The following is a 26751-nucleotide window of genomic DNA, read 5'->3' on the forward strand; positions in this document are numbered from 1 at the left end:
TAGGATTAGGGTTAGGGTTAGCGCTAGGCAGTGTTAGGGTTAGGGTTATCGTAGGGTTAGGGTTAAAGTTAGGGTTAGGGTTAGGGTTAGAGTTTAGGGTCAGGGTTAGGGTTAGGGTTAGTGTTAGGGTTAGGGTTATTCTTAGGGTTAGAGGCTAGTGTTATTGTTATTGTTAGGGTTAGGGCCTTAAGTGAAGGTTAGGGTTAGGGTTAGGATTAGCGTTAGGGTTAGGGTTAGGGTTCAGGTTAGGGTTATGTTTAGGGTTAGTGTTTATGGTTAGGTGTTAGGGTTAAGGGTTAGGGTTTAGGGTTATTGTTAAGGTTAGTCTTAAGGTTACGGTTATGCTTAGGGTTAGAGTTAAGTTTTGGTTTAGCGGTTAGGTTTAGGCTTAGGGATAGGGTTATGGTTATGGTTATGGTTAAGTTTAGGGGTAAGTGTTAGTGTTTCGGTAAGTGTTAGGGTTAGTGTTAAGGTTGGGGTTAGGCTTAGGTTTAGGGAATAAGTTTAGGGTTAGGATTAGGTGTAGGGTTAGAGATCGGGTTAGGGTCAGGTTTAGGGTTAGAGTTAGAGTTACCTTTAGCCATTAGGGTTAGGATTAAGGTGAGGTTTAGGTTTAGGTTTAGGGTTAGAGGTTAGCATTAGATTTAGTGTTAGGGTTAGTGTTAGTGTTAGTGTTAGGGTTATGGTTATGTTTATGGTTAGGATTAGCGTTAGGGTTAGGGTTAGAGTTAGAGGCTAGGGTTAGGATTAGTGTTACGGTTAGGGTTAGGGTTAGAGTTAGAGGTTAGGGTGAGGCTTAAGTTAGATTTAGGATCAGGGTTAGGGTTAGGGTTTGTGTTACCGTTAGGCGTCACGTTTAGGGTTAGGATTAGGGTTAGGGTTAGGTTTAGGTTTAGGGTTAGTGGTTAGCGTTAGGGTTAGGGTTAGGATTAGAGGTTAGGGTTAGTGTTAGTGTTAGTGTTAGGGTTAGGGTTACGGTTAGGGTTAGGGTTACGTTAGGGCTCGGTTTAGCGTTACAGTTAGGGTTAGGGTTACAGTTAGGGTTAGGTTTACGGTTAGGGTTAGAGCTAGGGTTAGTGTTAGATTTAGGGTTATGGTTAATGTTCAGGTTAACATAGGGTTAGGGTTAGGGTTAGGGTTAGAGGTTAAGGTATGGGTTAGGGTTAGAGTTAATGTTACATTTAGGGTTATTGTTAGCTTAAGAGTTTAGGGTTAGGGTTAGTGTTAAGGTTAGAGGTTAGGGTTAGGATTAGGGTTAGGGTTTCATTTAGGGTTTGGATTACGGTTAGGTTTAGGGTGACGGGTTAGAGTTTGGGGTTATGGTTAGGGTTAGGGTTTAGAGATAGGTTTAGGGTGATGGTTATGGTTAGGGTTACGGTCAGGGTTAGGGTTAGTGTTATGGTTATGGTTAGGCATTAGTGTTAGGGTTAGTGTTGGGGTAGGTTTAGGGTTAGGGATTAGGGTTAGTGTTAGTGTTAGGCTTAGGGTTAGGGTTAAGGTTTGGGTTAGGTTTAGGTTCAGGGTTAGAGTTAGGGTTACTGTTAGGCCTTATGGTTAGGGTTAGAATTAGTATTAGTGTTAGGGTTTGGGTTAAAGTTAGGGTTAGGGTTAGAGTTAGGTATAGGGTTTAGCGTTAGTGTTAGCGATAGGGTTAGGGTTAGGGTTAGGTTTAGGGTTATGGTTATGGTTAGCGTTAGGGTAAGCGTTAGGGTTAAGGTTAGGGTTAGGTTTACGGTTATGGTTTGGATTAGTGTTTGGTTTAGTGTTCGGGTTAGGGTTAGGGTTAGAGATTAGGGCTATGGTTAGTGTTAAGGTAAGAGTTAGGGTTAGAGTTAAATTTAGGATTCGATGTTAGATTTAGTTTTATGGTTAGGGTTATTGTTAGTGTTAGTGTTAGTTTTAGGGTTAGAATTTAGTGTTAGTGTTAGTGTTAGGGTTAGGGTTAGAATTTAGGGTTAGGGTTTGGGTTAGGGTTAGGGTTAGGTTTAGGGTAAGGGTTAAAGGTATGGGTTATGGTTATGCTTATGGTTAGGATTAGGGTAAAGGATTAGGGTTAGCATTAGATTTAGGGTTAGGGCTGTGTTTAGGGATAGGGTTATGGTTAGGGTTTAGCGTTAGGGTTAGGGTTAGGGTTAGTGTAATGGTTAATGTTAGGGTTAAAGGTTAACCTTAGGATTAGTGTTACTGTTAGGGTTATGGTTAGAGTTAGAGATTAGGGTGAGTGTTTAAGTAATGGTTCGGCATAGGGTTAGGTTAGGGTTAGGGTTAGAGCTAAAAAGGGTTATGGTTAGGGTTACAGTTAAGGTTAGGGTTATCGTAGGGTTATGGTTATGGTTATGTTTAGGGTTAGGGTTACGGTTAGAGTTTAGGGTCAGGGTTAGGTTTAGAGTTAATGTTAGTGTTAGGGTTATTGTTAGGGTTACAGGATAGAGTTAGGGTTAGTGTTACAGTTATGGTTATAGGTTAAGGTTAAGTTTAGGATTAGGGTTAAGGTTAGGTATGGGTTTCGGGTTAGAATTAGGTTTAGGTTTAGGGTTAGGTTTAGGGTTAGGGTTATGGTTAGTTTTAGAGTTAGGGTTCAGGTTAAGTTTAGTGTTTGGCTTAGTGTTAGGGTTAGGGTTACTGTTAGGGTTAGGGTTAGTGTTAGGGTTAGGGATAGGGTTAAGGTTAGATTTTAGGGTTATGGTTAGTGTTAAGGTGAGGGTTAGGGTTAGGTTTAAGGTTGGGGTTAGATGTTAGGTTTTAGGTGTATGTTTAGGGTTATGGTTAGAGTTACTGTTAGGGCTAGAGTTTAGTGTTAGTGTTAATGTTAGGGTTAGGGTTAGGGTTAGGGTTAGAGTTTAAGGTCAGGGTTAGGGTTAGAGTTAGTGTTAAGTTTAGGGTTATTGCTAGCGTAAGAGTTTATTTTTAGGGTTAGGGTTAGCGTTAGATTTTAGAGTGAGGTTTAGGATTACGGATAGGGTTTGAGTTAGTGTTCGGATTACTGTTAGGTTTAGGGTTAGGGTTAGTGTTAGTTTAGGTTCAGTGTTAGGTGTTAGTGTTAGGGTTAGCGTAATGGTTAGAGATTATTGTTAGGATTAAGCTTAGGGTTAGGGTAAGTGTTAAGGGTTAGGGGTTAGAGGTTAGGGTTAAGGTTAGGTTTAGGTTTAGGTTTAGGGTTAGTGTTATGGTTTAGTGTTAGGGTTAGGGTTTGGTTTAGGGTTATGTTTAAGGTTAGGTTTACGGTAAGTGTTATGGTTAGTGTTAGGTTTAGGGTTAGGGTTAGGGTTATGGTTATGTATTAGGGTTGGGGTTGGTTTTTGGTGTAGGGATTAGGTTTCGGTTTATTTAGGGTGAGGGTTAGGGTTATTGTGTATGTTTGTGTTAAGGTTAGGTTTAGTGTTAGGGGTATGTGTTATGGTTATGGTTAGGGTTAGGGATAGGGTTAGGGTTAGGGTTAGGTTTTGGGTTACTGTTAGGTTTAGGGTTAGGTTTTGGGGTCGGGTTAGGGTTAAGGATTAGGGTTAGGATTAGGGTTAGGGTTAGGCTTAGGTTTAGGGTTAGGGATTGGGTTAGGTTTAGGGCTAGGCTTTGGGTAACCATTAGGTGTCAGGGTTAGGTTTAGGATCAGGGTTAGGGTTAGGGTTAGGATTAGAGTTAGGGTTCGTGGTTAGCATTAGGGTTAGGATTAGGATTATGTTTATGGTTAGGGTTAGGGTTAGCGTTAGGATTAGGGTTAGGGTTAGAGGTTAGGGTTAGGGTTAGTGTTAAGGTTAAGATTAGGGTTAGGGTTAGTGGTTAGGGTGATGGTTACCTTAGGGCTCAGTTTAGCCTTACTGTTAAGGTTAGGGTTACGGTCAGGTTTAGGGTTAGGTTTAGATTTACGTTTAGAACTAGACAGGGTTAGAGTTAGATTTAGAGATAAGGTTAGCGTTATCGTAGTGTTAGGGTTAGGGTTAGGGTTAGGGATACGTTTACAGTTTAAGGTCAGGTTTAAGGCTAGAGTTAGTATTTGCTTTAGGGTTATTGTTAGTGTAAATGTTTAGGGTTATGTTTAGGATTAAGGTTAGGGTTAGAGGTTTAGCTTAGGTTTAGTATTAGTGTTAGGGTGTTGGTTAGGGTTCAGATTATGGTTAGGTTTATGGTTAGGGGTTAGTGTTGGGGTAAGGGTTATGGTTAGTGTTAGGGTTAGGGTGAGTGTTAGGTATTAGTGTTAGGGTTAGCATTACAGTTAGAGGTTAATGTTAGGGTTAGGCTTAGCATTAGCGTTAGGGTTAGGGTCAGAGGTTAGGGTTAGGGTGAGTGTTAAGGTTAGGGTTAGGGTTAGGGTTATGGTTATGTTTAGGTTTAGGTTTAGGGTTAGCGTTAGTGTTAGGGTTAGGGTTAGAGGTTAGTGTTAGTGTTAGGGTTTGGGTTAGGCTTAGGGTTAGGGTTTATGTTTAGGGGTTAGAGTTTAAGGTTAGGGGTTAGGGTTAATGTTAGGTTTAGTTTTAATGTTAGGGTTAGTGTTAGGTTTAGGGTTAGGGCTAGGGTTAAGGTTAGTTTCAGAAGTTAGGGTTAGGGATAGGAATATGTTTAGGGATATGGTTATAGTTAGGTTTAGGTGTTAGTGTTCGTGTTTGGGTTAGTGTTAGGGTTAGTGTTACAGTTGTGGTTAGGGTTAGGGTTAGGGATTAAGGATAGGGTTAGGATTAGTGTTAGGGTTAGGTACAGGCTTAGGGTTAAAGATTGGGTTAGGGTTAGGGTTAGTGTTAGAGTTAGGGTTAGTTTTACCTTTAGGTTTAGGTTAGGGTTAGGATTAGGTTTAGGGTTAGAGTTAGGGTTATGGGTTAGCTTTAGGGTTAGGGTTAAGATTATGGTTATGATTATGGTTAGGGTTAGCGTTAAGGTTAGTGTTAGGGTTAGAGGTTAGGGTTAGGGTTACTGTTACGGTTAGGGTTAGGGTTAGAGTTAGAGGTTAGGGTGAGTTTCAAGTTAAGTTTCACTTTAGGGTTAAGGTTAGTGTTAGGGTTATGGTTATGGTTAGGGTTAAGGTTATGGTTATCGTAGGGTTAGGTTTAGGGTTAGGGTTAGAGTTCAGGGTGAGGGTTAGGGTTAGAGTTAGTGTTAGTTTTAGGGTTATTGTTAGGGTTAGAGGTTAGGGTTTGGGTTAGGGTTAGGGTTATGGCTTGAGGTTAGGGTTAGGGTTAGGATTAGGGTTAAGGTTAGGGTTTGGATTACGGTTATGTTTAGGATTAGGGTTTAGGGTTAGGGTTTAGGGTTAGGGTTAGTGTTAGTGTTTGGGTTAGTGTTAGTGTTAGGGTTAGGTTTGGGGTTAGGGTTACGGTTGGTTAGGGTTAGTGTTAGGCTTAGGGATAGGGTTAGTGTTACGGTTAGGGTTAGGGTTAGGGTTAATATGAGTGTTGGAGGTAAGGTTAATGTAAGAGCTAGGCTTAGGGTTAGGATAAGGCGTTAGTTCAGGATTAGGGTTAGGGTTCAGGTTGGGGTTATGGTTTTGGTTTGTTTTAGGGATAGCGTTAGGTTTAGGGTTAAGATTGGAGTTTAGTGTTAGGGTTAGGGTTTAGGGTGAGGTTTAATTTAGGGTTCCTTTCAGGGCTATGATTAGGGTTATGGTTACAGTTAGGGTTAGGGTTAGTGTTAGGGTTAGTGTTAGGGTTAAAGCAAGTTTATTGTTAGGGTAATGGGGTAGGGTTAGTGGTTATGGGTTAGCGCTAGGCAGTGTTAGGGTTAGGGTTATCGTAGGGTTAGGGTTAAAGTTAGGGTTAGGGTTAGGGTTAGATTTTAGGGTCAGGGTTAGGGTTAGGGTTAGTGTTAGGGTTAGGGTTATTCTTAGGGTTAGAGGCTAGTGTTATTGTTATTGTTAGGGTTAGGGCCTTAAGTGAAGGTTAGGGTTAGGGTTAGGATTAGCGTTAGGGTTAGGGTTAGGGTTCAGGTTAGGGTTATGTTTAGGGTTAGTGTTTATGGTTAGGTGTTAGGGTTAAGGGTTAGGGTTTAGGGTTATTGTTAAGGTTAGTCTTAAGGTTACGGTTATGCTTAGGGTTAGAGTTAAGTTTTGGTTTAGCGGTTAGGTTTAGGCTTAGGGATAGGGTTATGGTTATGGTTATGGTTAAGTTTAGGGGTAAGTGTTAGTGTTTCGGTAAGTGTTAGGGTTAGTGTTAAGGTTGGGGTTAGGCTTAGGTTTAGGGAATAAGTTTAGGGTTAGGATTAGGTGTAGGGTTAGAGATCGGGTTAGGGTCAGGTTTAGGGTTAGAGTTAGAGTTACCTTTAGCCATTAGGGTTAGGATTAGGGTGAGGTTTAGGTTTAGGTTTAGGGTTAGAGGTTAGCATTAGATTTAGTGTTAGGGTTAGTGTTAGTGTTAGTGTTAGGGTTATGGTTATGTTTATGGTTAGGATTAGCGTTAGGGTTAGGGTTAGAGTTAGAGGCTAGGGTTAGAATTAGTGTTACGGTTAGGGTTAGGGTTAGAGTTAGAGGTTAGGGTGAGGCTTAAGTTAGATTTAGGATCAGGGTTAGGGTTAGGGTTTGTGTTACCGTTAGGCGTCACGTTTAGGGTTAGGATTAGGGTTAGGGTTAGGTTTAGGTTTAGGGTTAGTGGTTAGCGTTAGGGTTAGGGTTAGGATTAGAGGTTAGGGTTAGTGTTAGTGTTAGTGTTAGGGTTAGGGTTACGGTTAGGGTTAGGGTTACGTTAGGGCTCGGTTTAGCGTTACAGTTAGGGTTAGGGTTACAGTTAGGGTTAGGTTTACGGTTAGGGTTAGAGCTAGGGTTAGTGTTAGATTTAGGGTTATGGTTAATGTTCAGGTTAACATAGGGTTAGGGTTAGGGTTAGGGTTAGAGGTTAAGGTATGGGTTAGGGTTAGAGTTAATGTTACATTTAGGGTTATTGTTAGCTTAAGAGTTTAGGGTTAGGGTTAGTGTTAAGGTTAGAGGTTAGGGTTAGGATTAGGGTTAGGGTTTCATTTAGGGTTTGGATTACGGTTAGGTTTAGGGTGACGGGTTAGAGTTTGGGGTTATGGTTAGGGTTAGGGTTTAGAGATAGGTTTAGGGTGATGGTTATGGTTAGGGTTACGGTCAGGGTTAGGGTTAGTGTTATGGTTATGGTTAGGCATTAGTGTTAGGGTTAGTGTTGGGGTAGGTTTAGGGTTAGGGATTAGGGTTAGTGTTAGTGTTAGGCTTAGGGTTAGGGTTAAGGTTTGGGTTAGGTTTAGGTTCAGGGTTAGAGTTAGGGTTACTGTTAGGCCTTATGGTTAGGGTTAGAATTAGTATTAGTGTTAGGGTTTGGGTTAATGTTAGGGTTAGGGTTAGAGTTAGGTATAGGGTTTAGCGTTAGTGTTAGCGATAGGGTTAGGGTTAGGGTTAGGTTTAGGGTTATGGTTATGGTTAGCGTTAGGGTAAGCGTTAGGGTTAAGGTTAGGGTTAGGTTTACGGTTATGGTTTGGATTAGTGTTTGGTTTAGTGTTCGGGTTAGGGTTAGGGTTAGAGATTAGGGCTATGGTTAGTGTTAAGGTAAGAGTTAGGGTTAGAGTTAAATTTAGGATTCGATGTTAGATTTAGTTTTATGGTTAGGGTTATTGTTAGTGTTAGTGTTAGTTTTAGGGTTAGAATTTAGTGTTAGTGTTAGTGTTAGGGTTAGGGTTAGAATTTAGGGTTAGGGTTTGGGTTAGGGTTAGGGTTAGGTTTAGGGTAAGGGTTAAAGGTATGGGTTATGGTTATGCTTATGGTTAGGATTAGGGTAAAGGATTAGGGTTAGCATTAGATTTAGGGTTAGGGCTGTGTTTAGGGATAGGGTTATGGTTAGGGTTTAGCGTTAGGGTTAGGGTTAGGGTTAGTGTAATGGTTAATGTTAGGGTTAAAGGTTAACCTTAGGATTAGTGTTACTGTTAGGGTTATGGTTAGAGTTAGAGATTAGGGTGAGTGTTTAAGTAATGGTTCGGCATAGGGTTAGGTTAGGGTTAGGGTTAGAGCTAAAAAGGGTTATGGTTAGGGTTACAGTTAAGGTTAGGGTTATCGTAGGGTTATGGTTATGGTTATGTTTAGGGTTAGGGTTACGGTTAGAGTTTAGGGTCAGGGTTAGGTTTAGAGTTAATGTTAGTGTTAGGGTTATTGTTAGGGTTACAGGATAGAGTTAGGGTTAGTGTTACAGTTATGGTTATAGGTTAAGGTTAAGTTTAGGATTAGGGTTAAGGTTAGGGATGGGTTTCGGGTTAGAATTAGGTTTAGGTTTAGGGTTAGGTTTAGGGTTAGGGTTATGGTTAGTTTTAGAGTTAGGGTTCAGGTTAAGTTTAGTGTTTGGCTTAGTGTTAGGGTTAGGGTTACTGTTAGGGTTAGGGTTAGTGTTAGGGTTAGGGATAGGGTTAAGGTTAGATTTTAGGGTTATGGTTAGTGTTAAGGTGAGGGTTAGGGTTAGGTTTAAGGTTGGGGTTAGATGTTAGGTTTTAGGTGTATGTTTAGGGTTATGGTTAGAGTTACTGTTAGGGCTAGAGTTTAGTGTTAGTGTTAATGTTAGGGTTAGGGTTAGGGTTAGGGTTAGAGTTTAAGGTCAGGGTTAGGGTTAGAGTTAGTGTTAAGTTTAGGGTTATTGCTAGCGTAAGAGTTTATTTTTAGGGTTAGGGTTAGCGTTAGATTTTAGAGTGAGGTTTAGGATTACGGATAGGGTTTGAGTTAGTGTTCGGATTACTGTTAGGTTTAGGGTTAGGGTTAGTGTTAGTTTAGGTTCAGTGTTAGGTGTTAGTGTTAGGGTTAGCGTAATGGTTAGAGATTATTGTTAGGATTAAGCTTAGGGTTAGGGTAAGTGTTAAGGGTTAGGGGTTAGAGGTTAGGGTTAAGGTTAGGTTTAGGTTTAGGGTTAGGGTTAGTGTTATGGTTTAGTGTTAGGGTTAGGGTTTGGTTTAGGGTTATGTTTAAGGTTAGGTTTACGGTAAGTGTTATGGTTAGTGTTAGGTTTAGGGTTAGGGTTAGGGTTATGGTTATGTATTAGGGTTGGGGTTGGTTTTAGGTGTAGGGATTAGGTTTCGGTTTATTTAGTGTGAGGGTTAGGGTTATTGTGTATGTTTGTGTTAAGGTTAGGTTTAGTGTTAGGGGTATGTGTTATGGTTATGGTTAGTGTTAGGGATAGGGTTAGGGTTAGGGTTAGGTTTTGGGTTACTGTTAGGTTTAGGGTTAGGTTTTGGGGTCGGGTTAGGGTTAAGGATTAGGGTTAGGATTAGGGTTAGGGTTAGGCTTAGGTTTAGGGTTAGGGATTGGGTTAGGTTTAGGGCTAGGCTTTGGGTAACCATTAGGTGTCAGGGTTAGGTGTAGGATCAGGGTTAGGGTTAGGGTTAGGATTAGAGTTAGGGTTCGTGGTTAGCATTAGGGTTAGGATTAGGATTATGTTTATGGTTAGGGTTAGGGTTAGCGTTAGGATTAGGGTTAGGGTTAGAGGTTAGGGTTAGGGTTAGTGTTAAGGTTAAGATTAGGGTTAGGGTTAGTGGTTAGGGTGATGGTTACCTTAGGGCTCAGTTTAGCCTTACTGTTAAGGTTAGGGTTACGGTCAGGTTTAGGGTTAGGTTTAGATTTACGTTTAGAACTAGACAGGGTTAGAGTTAGATTTAGAGATAAGGTTAGCGTTATCGTAGTGTTAGGGTTAGGGTTAGGGTTAGGGATACGGTTACAGTTTAAGGTCAGGTTTAAGGCTAGAGTTAGTATTTGCTTTAGGGTTATTGTTAGTGTAAATGTTTAGGGTTATGTTTAGGATTAAGGTTAGGGTTAGAGGTTTAGCTTAGGTTTAGTATTAGTGTTAGGGTGTTGGTTAGGGTTCAGATTATGGTTAGGTTTATGGTTAGGGGTTAGTGTTGGGGTAAGGGTTATGGTTAGTGTTAGGGTTAGGGTGAGTGTTAGGTATTAGTGTTAGGGTTAGCATTACAGTTAGAGGTTAATGTTAGGGTTAGGCTTAGCATTAGCGTTAGGGTTAGGGTCAGAGGTTAGGGTTAGGGTGAGTGTTAAGGTTAGGGTTAGGGTTAGGGTTATGGTTATGTTTAGGTTTAGGTTTAGGGTTAGCGTTAGTGTTAGGGTTAGGGTTAGAGGTTAGTGTTAGTGTTAGGGTTTGGGTTAGGCTTAGGGTTAGGGTTTATGTTTAGGGGTTAGAGTTTAAGGTTAGGGGTTAGGGTTAATGTTAGGTTTAGTTTTAATGTTAGGGTTAGTGTTAGGTTTAGGGTTAGGGCTAGGGTTAAGGTTAGTTTCAGAAGTTAGGGTTAGGGATAGGAATATGTTTAGGGATATGGTTATAGTTAGGTTTAGGTGTTAGTGTTCGTGTTTGGGTTAGTGTTAGGGTTAGTGTTACAGTTGTGGTTAGGGTTAGGGTTAGGGATTAAGGATAGGGTTAGGATTAGTGTTAGGGTTAGGTACAGGCTTAGGGTTAAAGATTGGGTTAGGGTTAGGGTTAGTGTTAGAGTTAGGGTTAGTTTTACCTTTAGGTTTAGGTTAGGGTTAGGATTAGGTTTAGGGTTAGAGTTAGGGTTATGGGTTAGCTTTAGGGTTAGGGTTAAGATTATGGTTATGATTATGGTTAGGGTTAGCGTTAAGGTTAGTGTTAGGGTTAGAGGTTAGGGTTAGGTTTACTGTTACGGTTAGGGTTAGGGTTAGAGTTAGAGGTTAGGGTGAGTTTCAAGTTAAGTTTCACTTTAGGGTTAAGGTTAGTGTTAGGGTTATGGTTAGGGTTAGGGTTAAGGTTATGGTTATCGTAGGGTTAGGTTTAGGGTTAGGGTTAGAGTTCAGGGTGAGGGTTAGGGTTAGAGTTAGTGTTAGTTTTAGGGTTATTGTTAGGGTTAGAGGTTAGGGTTTGGGTTAGGGTTAGGGTTATGGCTTGAGGTTAGGGTTAGGGTTAGGATTAGGGTTAAGGTTAGGGTTTGGATTACGGTTATGTTTAGGATTAGGGTTTAGGGTTAGGGTTTAGGGTTAGGGTTAGTGTTAGTGTTTGGGTTAGTGTTAGTGTTAGGGTTAGGTTTGGGGTTAGGGTTACGGTTGGTTAGGGTTAGTGTTAGGCTTAGGGATAGGGTTAGTGTTACGGTTAGGGTTAGGGTTAGGGTTAATATGAGTGTTGGAGGTAAGGTTAATGTAAGAGCTAGGCTTAGGGTTAGGATAAGGCGTTAGTTCAGGATTAGGGTTAGGGTTCAGGTTGGGGTTATGGTTTTGGTTTGTTTTAGGGATAGCGTTAGGTTTAGGGTTAAGATTAGAGTTTAGTGTTAGGGTTAGGGTTTAGGGTGAGGTTTAATTTAGGGTTCCTTTCAGGGCTATGATTAGGGTTATGGTTACAGTTAGGGTTAGGGTTAGTGTTAGGGTTAGTGTTAGGGTTAAAGCAAGTTTATTGTTAGGGTAATGGGGTAGGGTTAGTGGTTATGGGTTAGCGCTAGGCAGTGTTAGGGTTAGGGTTATCGTAGGGTTAGGGTTAAAGTTAGGGTTAGGGTTAGGGTTAGATTTTAGGGTCAGGGTTAGGGTTAGGGTTAGTGTTAGGGTTAGGGTTATTCTTAGGGTTAGAGGCTAGTGTTATTGTTATTGTTAGGGTTAGGGCCTTAAGTGAAGGTTAGGGTTAGGGTTAGGATTAGCGTTAGGGTTAGGGTTAGGGTTCAGGTTAGGGTTATGTTTAGGGTTAGTGTTTATGGTTAGGTGTTAGGGTTAAGGGTTAGGGTTTAGGGTTATTGTTAAGGTTAGTCTTAAGGTTACGGTTATGCTTAGGGTTAGAGTTAAGTTTTGGTTTAGCGGTTAGGTTTAGGCTTAGGGATAGGGTTATGGTTATGGTTATGGTTAAGTTTAGGGGTAAGTGTTAGTGTTTCGGTAAGTGTTAGGGTTAGTGTTAAGGTTGGGGTTAGGCTTAGGTTTAGGGAATAAGTTTAGGGTTAGGATTAGGTGTAGGGTTAGAGATCGGGTTAGGGTCAGGTTTAGGGTTAGAGTTAGAGTTACCTTTAGCCATTAGGGTTAGGATTAGGGTGAGGTTTAGGTTTAGGTTTAGGGTTAGAGGTTAGCATTAGATTTAGTGTTAGGGTTAGTGTTAGTGTTAGTGTTAGGGTTATGGTTATGTTTATGGTTAGGATTAGCGTTAGGGTTAGGGTTAGAGTTAGAGGCTAGGGTTAGGATTAGTGTTACGGTTAGGGTTAGGGTTAGAGTTAGAGGTTAGGGTGAGGCTTAAGTTAGATTTAGGATCAGGGTTAGGGTTAGGGTTTGTGTTACCGTTAGGCGTCACGTTTAGGGTTAGGATTAGGGTTAGGGTTAGGTTTAGGTTTAGGGTTAGTGGTTAGCGTTAGGGTTAGGGTTAGGATTAGAGGTTAGGGTTAGTGTTAGTGTTAGTGTTAGGGTTAGGGTTACGGTTAGGGTTAGGGTTACGTTAGGGCTCGGTTTAGCGTTACAGTTAGGGTCAGGGTTACAGTTAGTGTTAGGTTTACGGTTAGGGTTAGAGCTAGGGTTAGTGTTAGATTTAGAGTTATGGTTAATGTTCAGGTTAACATAGGGTTAGGGTTAGGGTTAGGGTTAGAGGTTAAGGTATGGGTTAGGGTTAGAGTTAATGTTACATTTAGGGTTATTGTTAGCTTAAGAGTTTAGGGTTAGGGTTAGTGTTAAGGTTAGAGGTTAGGGTTAGGATTAGGGTTAGGGTTTCATTTAGGGTTTGGATTACTGTTAGGTTTAGGGTGACGGGTTAGAGTTTGGGGTTATGGTTAGGGTTAGGGTTTAGAGATAGGTTTAGGGTGATGGTTATGGTTAGGGTTACGGTCAGGGTTAGGGTTAGTGTTATGGTTATGGTTAGGCATTAGTGTTAGGGTTAGTGTTGGGGTAAGTTTAGGGTTAGGGATTAGGGTTAGTGTTAGTGTTAGGCTTAGGGTTAGGGTTAAGGTTTGGGTTAGGTTTAGGTTCAGGGTTAGAGTTAGGGTTACTGTTAGGCCTTATGGTTAGGGTTAGAATTAGTATTAGTGTTAGGGTTTGGGTTAAAGTTAGGGTTTGGGTTAGAGTTAGGTATAGGGTTTAGCGTTAGTGTTAGCGATAGGGTTAGGCTTAGGGTTAGGTTTAGGGTTATGGTTATGGTTAGCGTTAGGGTAAGCGTTAGGGCTAAGGTTAGGGTTAGGTTTACGGTTATGGTTTGGATTAGTGTTTGGTTTAGTGTTCGGGTTAGGGTTAGGGTTAGAGATTAGGGCTATGGTTAGTGTTAAGGTAAGAGTTAGGGTTAGAGTTAAATTTAGGATTCGATGTTAGATTTAGTTTTATGGTTAGGGTTATTGTTAGTGTTAGTGTTAGTTTTAGGGTTAGAATTTAGTGTTAGTGTTAGTGTTAGGGTTAGGGTTAGAATTTAGGGTTAGGGTTTGGGTTAGGGTTAGGGTTAGGTTTAGGGTAAGGGTTAAAGGTATGCGTTATGGTTATGCTTATGGTTAGGATTAGGGTTAAGGATTAGGGTTAGCATTAGATTTAGGGTTAGGGTTGTGTTTAGGGATAGGGTTATGGTTAGGGTTTAGCGTTAGGGTTAGGGTTAGGGTTAGTGTAATGGTTATTGTTAGGGTTAAAGGTTAGCCTTAGGGTTAGTGTTACTGTTAGGGTTATGGTTAGAGTTAGAGATTAGGGTGAGTGTTTAAGTAATGGTTCGGCATAGGGTTAGGTTAGGGTTAGGGTTAGAGCTAAAAAGGGTTATGGTTAGGGTTACAGTTAAGGTTAGGGTTATCGTAGGGTTATGGTTATGGTTATGTTTAGGGTTAGGGTTACGGTTAGAGTTTAGGGTCAGGGTTAGGTTTAGAGTTAATGTTAGTGTTAGGGTTATTGTTAGGGTTACAGGATAGAGTTAGGGTTAGTGTTACAGTTATGGTTATAGGTTAAGGTTAAGTTTAGGATTAGGGTTAAGGTTAGGGATGGGTTTCGGGTTAGAATTAGGTTTAGGTTTAGGGTTAGGTTTAGGGTTAGGGTTATGGTTAGTTTTAGAGTTAGGGTTCAGGTTAAGTTTAGTGTTTGGCTTAGTGTTAGGGTTAGGGTTACTGTTAGGGTTAGGGTTAGTGTTAGGGTTAGGGATAGGGTTAAGGTTAGATTTTAGGGTTATGGTTAGTGTTAAGGTTAGGGTTAGGGTTAGGTTTAAGGTTGGGGTTAGATGTTAGGTTTTAGGTGTATGTTTAGGGTTATGGTTAGAGTTACTGTTAGGGCTAGAGTTTAGTGTTAGTGTTAATGTTAGGGTTAGGGTTAGGGTTAGGGTTAGAGTTTAAGGTCAGGGTTAGGGTTAGAGTTAGTGTTAAGTTTAGGGTTATTGCTAGTGTAAGAGTTTATTTTTAGGGTTAGGGTTAGCGTTAGATTTTAGAGTGAGGTTTAAGATTACGGATAGGGTTTGAGTTAGTGTTTGGATTACTGTTAGGTTTAGGGTTAGGGTTTGTGTTAGTTTAGGGTCAGTGTTAGGTGTTAGTGTTAGGGTTAGCGTAATGGTTAGAGATTATTGTTAGGGTTAAGCTTAGGGTTAGGGTAAGTGTTAGGGTTAGGGGTTAGAGGTTAGGGTTAAGGTTAGGTTTAGGTTTAGGTTTAGGGTTAGTGTTATGGTTTAGTGTTAGGGTTAGGGTTTGGTTTAGGGTTATGTTTAAGGTTAGGTTTACGGTAAGTGTTATGGTTAGTGTTAGGTTTAGGGTTAGGGTTAGGGTTATGGTTATGTATTAGGGTTGGGGTTGGTTTTAGGTGTAGGGATTAGGTTTCGGTTTATTTAGGGTGAGGGTTAGGGTTAGTGTTTATGTTTGTGTTAAGGTTAGGTTTAGTGTTAGGGGTATGTGTTATGGTTATGGTTATGGTTAGGGTTAGGGATAGGGTTAGGGTTAGGGTTAGGTTTTGGGTTACTGTTAGGTTTAGGGTTAGGTTTTGGGGTAGGGTTAGGGTTAAGGATTAGGGTTAGGATTAGGGTTAGGGTTAGGCTTAGGTTTAGGGTTAGGGATTGGGTTAGGTTTAGGGCTAGGCTTTGGGTAACCATTAGGCGTCAGGGTTAGGTGTAGGATCAGGGTTAGGGTTAGGGTTAGGATTAGAGTTAGGGTTCGTGGTTAGCATTAGGGTTAGGATTAGGATTATGTTTATGGTTAGGGTTAGGGTTAGCGTTAGGATTAGGGTTAGGGTTAGAGGTTAGGGTTAGCGTTAGTGTTAAGGTTAAGATTAGGGTTAGGGTTAGTGGTTAGGGTGATGGTTACCTTAGGGCTCGGTTTAGCCTTACGGTTAAGGTTAGGGTTACGGTCAGGGTTAGGGTTAGGTTTAGATTTACGTTTAGAACTAGACAGGGTTAGAGTTAGATTTAGGGATAAGGTTAGCGTTATCGTAGTGTTAGGGTTAGGGTTAGGTTTAGGGATACGGTTACAGTTTAAGGTCAGGTTTAAGGCTAGAGTTAGTATTTGCTTTAGGGTTATTGTTAGTGTAAATGTTTAGGGTTATGTTTAGGATTAAGGTTAGGGTTAGAGGTTTAGCTTAGGTTTAGTATTAGTGTTAGGGTGTTGGTTAGGGTTCAGATTATGGTTAGGTTTACGGTTAGGGGTTAGTGTTGGGGTAAGGGTTACGGTTAGTGTTAGGGTTAGGGTGAGTGTTAGGTATTAGTGTTAGGGTTAGCATTACAGTTAGAGGTTAATGTTAGGGTTAGGCTTAGCATTAGCGTTAGGGTTAGGGTCAGAGGTTAGGGTTAGGGTGAGTGTTAAGGTTAGGGTTAGGGTTAGGGTTATGGTTATGTTTAGGTTTAGGTTTAGGGTTAGCGTTAGTGTTAGTGTTAGGGTTAGAGGTTAGTGTTAGTGTTAGGGTTTGGGTTAGGCTTAGGGTTAGGGTTTATGTTTAGGGGTTAGAGTTTAAGGTTAGGGGTTAGGGTTAATGTTAGGTTTAGTTTTAATGTTAGGGTTAGTGTTAGGTTTAGGTTTAGGGCTAGGGTTAAGGTTAGTTTCAGAAGTTAGGGTTAGGGATAGGAATATGTTTAGGGATATGGTTATAGTTAGGTTTAGGTGTTAGTGTTCGTGTTTGGGTTAGTGTTAGGGTTAGTGTTACAGTTGTGGTTAGGGTTAGGGTTAGGGATTAAGGATAGGGTTAGGATTAGTGTTAGGGTTAGGTACAGGCTTAGGGTTAAAGATTGGGTTAGGGTTAGGGTTAGTGTTAGAGTTAGGGTTAGTTTTACCTTTAGGTTTAGGTTAGGGTTAGGATTAGGTTTAGGGTTAGAGTTAGGGTTATGGGTTAGCTTTAGGGTTAGGGTTAAGATTATGGTTATGATGATGGTTAGGGTTAGCGTTAAGGTTAGTGTTAGGGTTAGAGGTTAGGCTTAGGGTTACTGTTACGGTTAGGGTTAGGGTTAGAGTTAGAGGTTAGGGTGAGTTTCAAGTTAAGTTTCAGTTTAGGGTTAAGGTTAGTGTTAGGGTTATGGTTAGGGTTAGGATTAGTGTTAGTGTTAGGGTTAGAGCTAAACAGGGTTATGGTTATGGTTAGGGTTAAGGTTATGGTTATCGTAGGGTTAGGTTTAGGGTTAGGGTTAGAGTTCAGGGTGAGGGTTAGGGTTAGAGTTAGTGTTAGTTTTAGGGTTATTGTTAGGGTTAGAGGTTAGGGTTTGGGTTAGGGTTAGGGTTATGGCTTGAGGTTAGGGTTAGGGTTAGGATTAGGGTTAAGGTTAGGGTTTGGATTACGGTTATGTTTAGGATTAGGGTTTAGGGTTAGGGTTTAGGGTTAGGGTTAGTGTTAGTGTTTGGGTTAGTGTTAGTGTTAGGGTTAGGTTTGGGGTTAGGGTTACGGTTGGTTAGGGTTAGTGTTAGGCTTAGGGATAGGGTTAGTGTTACGGTTAGGGTTAGGGTTAGGGTTAATATGAGTGTTGGAGGTAAGGTTAATGTAAGAGCTAGGCTTAGGGTTAGGATAAGGCGTTAGTTCAGGATTAGGGTTAGGGTTCAGGTTGGGGTTATGGTTTTGGTTTGTTTTAGGGATAGCGTTAGGTTTAGGGTTAAGATTAGAGTTTAGTGTTAGGGTTAGGGTTTAGGGTGAGGTTTAATTTAGGGTTCCTTTCAGGGTTATGATTAGGGTTATGGTTACAGTTAGTGTTAGGGTTAGTGTTAGGGTTAAAGCAAGTTTATTGTTAGGGTAATGGGGTAGGGTTAGTGGGTATGGGTTAGGATTAGGGTTAGGGTTAGCGCTAGGCAGTGTTAGGGTTAGGGTTATCGTAGGGTTAGGGTTAAAGTTAGGGTTAGGGTTAGGGTTAGAGTTTAGGGTCAGGGTTAGGGTTAGGGTTAGTGTTAGGGTTAGGGTTATTCTTAGGGTTAGAGGCTAGTGTTATTGTTATTGTTAGGGTTAGGGCCTTAAGTGAAGGTTAGGTTTAGGGTTAGGATTAGCGTTAGGGTTAGGGTTAGGGTTCAGGTTAGGGTTATGTTTAGGGTTAGTGTTTATGGTTAGGTGTTAGGGTTAAGGGTTAGGGTTTAGGGTTATTGTTAAGGTTAGTCTTAAGGTTACGGTTATGCTTAGGGTTAGAGTTAAGTTTTGGTTTAGCGGTTAGGTTTAGGCTTAGGGATAGGGTTATGGTTATGGTTATGGTTAAGTTTAGGGGTAAGTGTTAGTGTTTCGGTAAGTGTTAGGGTTAGTGTTAAGGTTGGGGTTAGGCTTAGGTTTAGGGAATAAGTTTAGGGTTAGGATTAGGTGTAGGGTTAGAGATCGGGTTAGGGTCAGGTTTAGGGTTAGAGTTAGAGTTACCTTTAGCCATTAGGGTTAGGATTAGGGTGAGGTTTAGGTTTAGGTTTAGGGTTAGAGGTTAGCATTAGATTTAGTGTTAGGGTTAGTGTTAGTGTTAGTGTTAGGGTTATGGTTATGTTTATGGTTAGGATTAGCGTTAGCGTTAGGGTTAGAGTTAGAGGCTAGGGTTAGGATTAGTGTTACGGTTAGGGTTAGGGTTAGAGTTAGAGGTTAGGGTGAGGCTTAAGTTAGGTTTAGGATCAGGGTTAGGGTTAGGGTTTGTGTTACCGTTAGGCGTCACGTTTAGGGTTAGGATTAGGGTTAGGGTTAGGTTTAGGTTTAGGGTTAGTGGTTAGCGTTAGGGTTAGGGTTAGGATTAGAGGTTAGGGTTAGTGTTAGTGTTAGTGTTAGGGTTAGGGTTACGGTTAGGGTTAGGGTTACATTAGGGCTCGGTTTAGCGTTACAGTTAGGGTTAGGGTTACAGTTAGGGTTAGGTTTACGGTTAGGGTTAGAGCTAGGGTTAGTGTTAGATTTAGGGTTATGGTTAATGTTCAGGTTAACATAGGGTTAGGGTTAGGGTTAGGGTTAGAGGTTAAGGTATGGGTTAGGGTTAGAGTTAATGTTACATTTAGGGTTATTGTTAGCTTAAGAGTTTAGGGTTAGGGTTAGTGTTAAGGTTAGAGGTTAGGGTTAGGATTAGGGTTAGGGTTTCGTTTAGGGTTTGGATTACGGTTAGGTTTAGGGTGACGGGTTAGAGTTTGGGGTTATGGTTAGGGTTAGGGTTTAGAGATAGGTTTAGGGTGATGGTTATGGTTAGGGTTACGGTCAGGGTTAGGGTTAGTGTTATGGTTATGGTTAGGCATTAGTGTTAGGGTTAGTGTTGGGGTAGGTTTAGGGTTAGGGATTAGGGTTAGTGTTAGTGTTAGGCTTAGGGTTAGGGTTAAGGTTTGGGTTAGGTTTAGGTTCAGGGTTAGAGTTAGGGTTACTGTTAGGCCTTATGGTTAGGGTTAGAATTAGTGTTAGGGTTTGGGTTAAAGTTAGGGTTAGGGTTAGAGTTAGGTATAGGGTTTAGCGTTAGTGTTAGGGATAGGGTTAGGGTTTGGGTTAGGTTTAGGGTTATGGTTATGGTTAGCGTTAGGGTAAGCGTTAGGGTTAAGGTTAGGGTTAGGTTTACGGTTATGGTTTGGATTAGTGTTTGGTTTAGTGTTCGGGTTAGGGTTAGGGTTAGAGATTAGGGCTATGGTTAGTGTTAAGGTTAGAGTTAGGGTTAGAGTTAAATTTAGGATTCGATGTTAGATTTAGTTTTATGGTTAGGGTTATTGTTAGTGTTAGTGTTAGTTTTAGGGTTAGAATTTAGTGTTAGTGTTAGGGTTAGGGTTAGGGTTAGAATTTAGGGTTAGGGTTTGGGTTAGGGTTAGGGTTAGGTTTAGGGTAAGGGTTAAAGGTATGGGTTATGGTTATGCTTATGTTTAGGATTAGGTTTAAGGATTAGGGTTAGCGTTAGATTTAGGGTTAGGGCTGTGTTTAGGGATAGGGTTAGGGTTAGGGTTTAGCGTTAGGGTTAGGGTTAGGGTTAGTGTAATGGTTATTGTTAGGGTTAAAGGTTAGCCTTAGGGTTAGTGTTACTGTTAGGGTTATGGTTAGAGTTAGAGATTAGGGTGAGTGTTTAAGTAATGGTTCGGCATAGGGTTAGGTTAGGGTTAGGGTTAGAGCTAAAAAGGGTTATGGTTAGGGTTACAGTTAAGGTTAGGGTTATCGTAGGGTTATGGTTATGGTTATGTTTAGGGTTAGGGTTACGGTTAGAGTTTAGGGTCAGGGTTAGGTTTAGAGTTAATGTTAGTGTTAGGGTTATTGTTAGGGTTAGAGGATAGAGTTAGGGTTAGTTTTACAGTTATGGTTATAGGTTAAGGTTAAGTTTAGGATTAGGGTTAAGGTTAGGGATGGGCTTCGGGTTAGAATTAGGTTTAGGGTTAGGGTTAGGGTTAGGGTTAGGGTTAGGGTTAGTTTTAGAGTTAGGGTTCAGGTTAAGTTTAGTGTTTGGCTTAGTGTTAGGGTTAGGGTTACTGTTAGGGTTAGGGTTAGTGTTAGGGTTAGGGATAGGGTTAAGGTTAGATTTTAGGGTTATGGTTAGTGTTAAGGTTAGGGTTAGGGTTAGGTTTAAGGTTGGGGTTAGATGTTAGGTTTTAGGTGTATGTTTAGGGTTATGGTTAGAGTTACTGTTAGGGCTAGAGTTTAGTGTTAGTGTTAATGTTAGGGTTAGGGTTAGGGTTAGGGTTAGAGTATAAGATCAGGGTTAGGGTTAGAGTTAGTGTTAAGTTTAGGGTTATTGCTAGCGTAAGAGTTTATTTTTAGGGTTAGGGTTAGCGTTAGATTTTAGAGTGAGGTTTAGGATTACGGATAGGGTTTGAGTTAGTGTTCGGATTACTGTTAGGTTTAGGGTTAGGGTTTGTGTTAGTTTAGGGTCAGTGTTAGGTGTTAGTGTTAGGGTTAGCGTAATGGTTAGAGATTATTGTTAGGGTTAAGCTTAGGGTTAGGGTAAGTGTTAGGTTTAGGGGTTAGAGGTTAGGGTTAAGGTTAGGTTTAGGTTTAGGTTTAGGGTTAGTGTTATGGTTTAGTGTTAGGGTTAGGGTTTGGTTTAGGGTTATGTTTAAGGTTAGGTTTACGGTAAGTGTTATGGTTAGTGTTAGGTTTAGGGTTAGGGTTAGGGTTATGGTTATGTATTAGGGTTGGGGTTGGTTTTAGGTGTAGGGATTAGGTTTCGGTTTATTTAGGGTGAGGGTTAGGGTTAGTGTTTATGTTTGTGTTAAGGTTAGGTTTAGTGTTAGGGGTATGTGTTATGGTTATGGTTATGGTTAGGGTTAGGGATAGGGTTAGGGTTAGGGTTAGGTTTTGGGTTACTGTTAGGTTTAGGGTTAGGTTTTGGGGTAGGGTTAGGGTTAAGGATTAGGGTTAGGATTAGGGTTAGGGTTAGGCTTAGGTTTAGGGTTAGGGATTGGGTTAGGTTTAGGGCTAGGCTTTGGGTAACCATTAGGCGTCAGGGTTAGGTGTAGGATCAGGGTTAGGGTTAGGGTTAGGATTAGAGTTAGGGTTCGTGGTTAGCATTAGGGTTAGGATTAGGATTATGTTTATGGTTAGGGTTAGGGTTAGCGTTAGGATTAGGGTTAGGGTTAGAGGTTAGGGTTAGGGTTAGTGTTAAGGTTAAGATTAGGGTTAGGGTTAGTGGTTAGGGTGATGGTTACCTTAGGGCTCGGTTTAGCCTTACGGTTAAGGTTAGGGTTACGGTCAGGGTTAGGGTTAGGTTTAGATTTACGTTTAGAACTAGACAGGGTTAGAGTTAGATTTAGTGATAAGGTTAGCGTTATCGTAGTGTTAGGGTTAGGGTTAGGGTTAGGGATACGGTTACAGTTTAAGGTCAGGGTTAAGGCTAGAGTTAGTATTTGCTTTAGGGTTATTGTTAGTGTAAATGTTTAGGGTTATGGTTAGGATTAAGGTTAGGGTTAGAGGTTTAGCTTAGGTTTAGTATTAGTGTTAGGGTGTTGGTTAGGGTTCAGATTATGGTTAGGTTTACGGTTAGGGGTTAGTGTTGGGGTAAGGGTTATGGTTAGTGTTAGGGTTAGGGTCAGTGTTAGGTATTAGTGTTAGGGTTAGCATTACAGTTAGAGGTTAATGTTAGGGTTAGGCTTAGCATTAGCGTTAGGGTTAGGGTCAGAGGTTAGGGTTAGGGTGAGTGTTAAGGTTAGGGTTAGGGTTAGGGTTATGGTTATGTTTAGGTTTAGGTTTAGGGTTAGCGTTAGTGTTAGGGTTAGGGTTAGAGGTTAGTGTTAGTGTTAGGGTTTGGGTTAGGCTTAGGGTTAGGGTTTATGTTTAGGGGTTAGAGTTTAAGGTTAGGGGTTAGGGTTAATGTTAGGTTTAGTTTTAATGTTAGGGTTAGTGTTAGGTTTAGGTTTAGGGCTAGGGTTAAGGTTAGTTTCAGAAGTTAGGGTTAGGGATAGGAATATGTTTAGGGATATGGTTATAGTTAGGTTTAGGTGTTAGTGTTCGTGTTTGGGTTAGTGTTAGGGTTAGTGTTACAGTTGTGGTTAGGGTTAGGGTTAGGGATTAAGGATAGGGTTAGGATTAGTGTTAGGGTTAGGTACAGGCTTAGGGTTAAAGATTGGGTTAGGGTTAGGGTTAGTGTTAGAGTTAGGGTTAGTTTTACCTTTAGGTTTAGGTTAGGGTTAGGATTAGGTTTAGGGTTAGAGTTAGGGTTATGGGTTAGCTTTAGGGTTAGGGTTAAGATTATGGTTATGATTATGGTTAGGGTTAGCGTTAAGGTTAGTGTTAGGGTTAGAGGTTAGGGTTAGGGTTACTGTTACGGTTAGGGTTAGGGTTAGAGTTAGAGGTTAGGGTGAGTTTCAAGTTAAGTTTCAGTTTAGGGTTAAGGTTAGTGTTAGGGTTATGGTTAGGGTTAGGATTAGTGTTAGTGTTAGGGTTAGAGCTAAACAGGGTTATGGTTATGGTTAGGGTTAAGGTTATGGTTATCGTAGGGTTAGGTTTAGGGTTAGGGTTAGAGTTCAGGGTGAGGGTTAGGGTTAGAGTTAGTGTTAGTTTTAGGGTTATTGTTAGGGTTAGAGGTTAGGGTTTGGGTTAGGGTTAGGGTTATGGCTTGAGGTTAGGGTTAGGGTTAGGATTAGGGTTAAGGTTAGGGTTTGGATTACGGTTATGTTTAGGATTAGGGTTTAGGGTTAGGGTTTAGGGTTAGGGTTAGTGTTAGTGTTTGGGTTAGTGTTAGTGTTAGGGTTAAGTTTGGGGTTAGGGTTACGGTTGGTTAGGGTTAGTGTTAGGCTTAGGGATAGGGTTAGTGTTACGGTTAGGGTTAGGGTTAGGGTTAATATGAGTGTTGGAGGTAAGGTTAATGTAAGAGCTAGGCTTAGGGTTAGGATAAGGCGTTAGTTCAGGATTAGGGTTAGGGTTCAGGTTGGGGTTATGGTTTTGGTTTGTTTTAGGGATAGCGTTAGGTTTAGGGTTAAGATTAGAGTTTAGTGTTAGGGTTAGGGTTTAGGGTGAGGTTTAATTTAGGGTTCCTTTCAGGGTTATGATTAGGGTTATGGTTACAGTTAGGGTTAGGGTTAGTGTTAGGGTTAGTGTTAGGGTTAAAGCAAGTTTATTGTTAGGGTAATGGGGTAGGGTTAGTGGTTATGGGTTAGGATTAGGGTTAGGGTTAGCGCTAGGCAGTGTTAGGGTTAGGGTTATCGTAGGGTTAGGGTTAAAGTTAGGGTTAGGGTTAGGGTTAGAGTTTAGGGTGAGGGTTAGGGTTAGGGTTAGTGTTAGGGTTAGGGTTATTCTTAGGGTTAGAGGCTAGTGTTATTGTTATTGTTAGGGTTAGGGCCTTAAGTGAAGGTTAGGGTTAGGGTTAGGATTAGCGTTAGGGTTAGGGTTAGGGTTCAGGTTAGGGTTATGTTTAGGGTTAGTGTTTATGGTTAGGTGTTAGGGTTAAGGGTTAGGGTTTAGGGTTATTGTTAAGGTTAGTCTTAAGGTTACGGTTATGCTTAGGGTTAGAGTTAAGTTTTGGTTTAGCGGTTAGGTTTAGGCTTAGGGATAGGGTTATGGTTATGGTTATGGTTAAGTTTAGGGGTAAGTGTTAGTGTTTCGGTAAGTGTTAGGGTTAGTGTTAAGGTTGGGGTTAGGCTTAGGTTTAGGGAATAAATTTAGGGTTAGGATTAGGTGTAGGGTTAGACATCGGGTTAGGGTCAGGTTTAGGGTTAGAGTTAGAGTTACCTTTAGCCATTAGGGTTAGGATTAGGGTGAGGTTTAGGTTTAGGTTTAGGGTTAGAGGTTAGCATTAGATTTAGTGTTAGGGTTAGTGTTAGTGTTAGTGTTAGGGTTATGGTTATGTTTATGGTTAGGATTAGCGTTAGGGTTAGGGTTAGAGTTAGAGGCTAGGGTTAGGATTAGTGTTACGGTTAGGGTTAGGGTTAGAGTTAGAGGTTAGGGTGAGGCTTAAGTTAGATTTAGGATCAGGGTTAGGGTTAGGGTTTGTGTTACCGTTAGGCGTCACGTTTAGGGTTAGGATTAGGGTTAGGGTTAGGTTTAGGTTTAGGGTTAGTGGTTAGCGTTAGGGTTAGGGTTAGGATTAGAGGTTAGGGTTAGTGTTAGTGTTAGTGTTAGGGTTAGGGTTACGGTTAGGGTTAGGGTTACGTTAGGGCTCGGTTTAGCGTTACAGTTAGGGTTAGGGTTACAGTTAGGGTTAGGTTTACGGTTAGGGTTAGAGCTAGGGTTAGTGTTAGATTTAGGGTTATGGTTAATGTTCAGGTTAACATAGGGTTAGGGTTAGGGTTAGGGTTAGAGGTTAAGGTATGGGTTAGGGTTAGAGTTAATGTTACATTTAGGGTTATTGTTAGCTTAAGAGTTTAGGGTTAGGGTTAGTGTTAAGGTTAGAGGTTAGGGTTAGGATTAGGGTTAGGGTTTCGTTTAGGGTTTGGATTACGGTTAGGTTTAGGGTGACGGGTTAGAGTTTGGGGTTATGGTTAGGGTTAGGGTTTAGAGATAGGTTTAGGGTGATGGTTATGGTTAGGGTTACGGTCAGGGTTAGGGTTAGTGTTATGGTTATGGTTAGGCATTAGTGTTAGGGTTAGTGTTGGGGTAGGTTTAGGATTAGGGATTAGGGTTAGTGTTAGTGTTAGGCTTAGGGTTAGGGTTAAGGTTTGGGTTCGGTTTAGGTTCAGGGTTAGAGTTAGGGTTACTGTTAGGCCTTATGGTTAGGGTTAGAATTAGTATTAGTGTTAAGGTTTGGGTTAAAGTTAGGGTTAGGGTTAGAGTTAGGTATAGGGTTTAGCGTTAGTGTTAGGGATAGGGTTAGGGTTAGGGTTAGGTTTAGGGTTATGGTTATGGTTAGCGTTAGGGTAAGCGTTAGGGTTAAGGTTAGGGTTAGGTTTACGGTTATGGTTTGGATTAGTGTTTGGTTTAGTGTTCGGGTTAGGGTTAGGGTTAGAGATTAGGGCTATGGTTAGTGTTAAGGTTAGAGTTAGGTTTAGAGTTAAATTTAGGATTCGATGTTAGATTTAGTTTTATGGTTAGGGTTATTGTTAGTGTTAGTGTTAGTTTTAGGGTTAGAATTTAGTGTTAGTGTTAGTGTTAGGGTTAGGGTTAGAATTTAGGGTTAGGGTTTGGGTTAGGGTTAGGGTTAGGTTTAGGGTAAGGGTTAAAGGTATGGGTTATGGTTATGCTTATGGTTAGGATTAGGGTTAAGGATTAGGGTTAGCATTAGATTTAGGGTTAGGGCTGTGTTTAGGGATAGGGTTATGGTTAGGGTTTAGCGTTAGGGTTAGGGTTAGGGTTAGTGTAATGGTTATTGTTAGGGTTAAAGGTTAGCCTTAGGGTTAGTGTTACTGTTAGGGTTATGGTTAGAGTTAGAGATTAGGGTGAGTGTTTAAGTAATGGTTCGGCATAGGGTTAGGTTAGGGTTAGGGTTAGAGCTAAAAAGGGTTATGGTTAGGGTTACAGTTAAGGTTAGGGTTATCGTAGGGTTATGGTTATGGTTATGTTTAGGGTTAGGGTTACGGTTAGAGTTTAGGGTCAGGGTTAGGTTTAGAGTTAATGTTAGTGTTAGGGGTATTGTTAGGGTTAGAGGATAGAGTTAGGGTTAGTGTTACAGTTATGGTTATAGGTTAAGGTTAAGTTTAGGATTAGGGTTAAGGTTAGGGATGGGCTTCGGGTTAGAATTAGGTTTAGGGTTAGGGTTAGGGTTAGGGTTAGGGTTAGGGTTAGTTTTAGAGTTAGGGTTCAGGTTAAGTTTAGTGTTTGGCTTAGTGTTAGGGTTAGGGTTACTGTTAGGGTTAGGGTTAGTGTTAGGGTTAGGGATAGGGTTAAGGTTAGATTTTAGGGTTATGGTTAGTGTTAAGGTTAGGGTTAGGGTTAGGTTTAAGGTTGGGGTTAGATGTTAGGTTTTAGGTGTATGTTTAGGGTTATGGTTAGAGTTACTGTTAGGGCTAGAGTTTAGTGTTAGTGTTAATGTTAGGGTTAGGGTTAGGGTTAGGGTTAGAGTTTAAGGTCAGGGTTAGGGTTAGAGTTAGTGTTAAGTTTAGGGTTATTGCTAGCGTAAGAGTTTATTTTTAGGGTTAGGGTTAGCGTTAGATTTTAGAGTGAGGTTTAGGATTACGGATAGGGTTTGAGTTAGTGTTCGGATTACTGTTAGGTTTAGGGTTAGGGTTTGTGTTAGTTTAGGGTCAGTGTTAGGTGTTAGTGTTAGGGTTAGCGTAATGGTTAGAGATTATTGTTAGGGTTAAGCTTAGGGTTAGGGTAAGTGTTAGGGTTAGGGGTTAGAGGTTAGGGTTAAGGTTAGGTTTAGGTTTAGGTTTAGGGTTAGTGTTATGGTTTAGTGTTAGGGTTAGGGTTTGGTTTAGGGTTATGTTTAAGGTTAGGTTTACTGTAAGTGTTATGGTTAGTGTTAGGTTTAGGGTTAGGGTTAGGGTTATGGTTATGTATTAGGGTTGGGGTTGGTTTTAGGTGTAGGGATTAGGTTTCGGTTTATTTAGGGTGAGGGTTAGGGTTAGTGTTTATGTTTGTGTTAAGGTTAGGTTTAGTGTTAGGGGTATGTGTTATGGTTATGGTTATGGTTAGGGTTAGGGATAGGGTTAGGGTTAGGGTTAGGTTTTGGGTTACTGTTAGGTTTAGGGTTAGGTTTTGGGGTTGGGTTAGGGTTAAGGATTAGGGTTAGGATTAGGGTTAGGGTTAGGCTTAGGTTTAGGGTTAGGGATTGGTTTAGGTTTACGGCTAGGCTTTGGGTAACCATTAGGCGTCAGGGTTAGGTGTATGATCAGGGTTAGGGTTAGGGTTAGGATTAGAGTTAGGGTTCGTGGTTAGCATTAGGGTTAGGATTAGGATTATGTTTATGGTTAGGGTTTGGGTTAGCGTTAGGATTAGGGTTAGGGTTAGAGGTTAGGGTTAGGGTTAGTGTTAAGGTTAAGATTAGGGTTAGGGTTAGTGGTTAGGGTGATGGTTACCTTAGGGCTCGGTTTAGCCTTACGGTTAAGGTTAGGGTTATGGTCAGGGTTAGGGTTAGGTTTAGATTTACGTTTAGAACTAGACAGGGTTAGAGTTAGATTTAGGGATAAGGTTAGCGTTATCGTAGTGTTAGGGTTAGGGTTAGGGTTAGG

This window comes from Cavia porcellus, unplaced genomic scaffold (genome assembly GCF_034190915.1).
Source record: "Cavia porcellus strain 051 isolate PalLab524CR breed Dunkin Hartley unplaced genomic scaffold, mCavPor4.1 scaffold_47, whole genome shotgun sequence".
In the NCBI taxonomy this organism is placed as follows: Eukaryota; Metazoa; Chordata; class Mammalia; order Rodentia; family Caviidae; genus Cavia; species Cavia porcellus.